This window comes from Penaeus monodon, chromosome 27, assembly GCF_015228065.2.
Source record: "Penaeus monodon isolate SGIC_2016 chromosome 27, NSTDA_Pmon_1, whole genome shotgun sequence".
Lineage (NCBI taxonomy): Eukaryota > Metazoa > Arthropoda > Malacostraca > Decapoda > Penaeidae > Penaeus > Penaeus monodon.
In genome coordinates, this window is record NC_051412.1 from 31,455,840 (window position 1) to 31,456,131 (window position 292).

Consider the following 292-nt stretch of genomic DNA (forward strand, 5'->3'; position numbering starts at 1 on the left):
GGCAACATTGGGTTCAATGCACTGCTGCTTTAAGTTATTCAAGTATTTATCATGAGGTTATTTCTCCATACATTTGTTTACTTTTTTCAATATTTGTACAACTTCCAAATTTCTTGATCTCATTAGTAAAACAATGAACCAATGTCAGGAAATGGACATGTCTTGCCTTTTAGCAGTCTTCAAGTCCACAAATGACCTTCAATTACTTAACTTTGCTTTCCATAAAGTGACCCTGTAAAGCTTAATTCATGTCAAGGATTAATTACTTATAATGTATCTGAGTAGCATAAGC

At 32.9% G+C, this 292-nt stretch overlaps 1 protein-coding gene across 1 annotated transcript in view; it reads right to left on the reverse strand.

Moving 5' to 3' along the window:
* The window catches only part of LOC119590496 (serine-rich adhesin for platelets-like), a gene marked incomplete at its 3' end in the record, with an annotated part of 7,300 nt that overhangs the window by 4,515 nt on the left and 2,493 nt on the right, over positions 1 to 292 (reverse strand).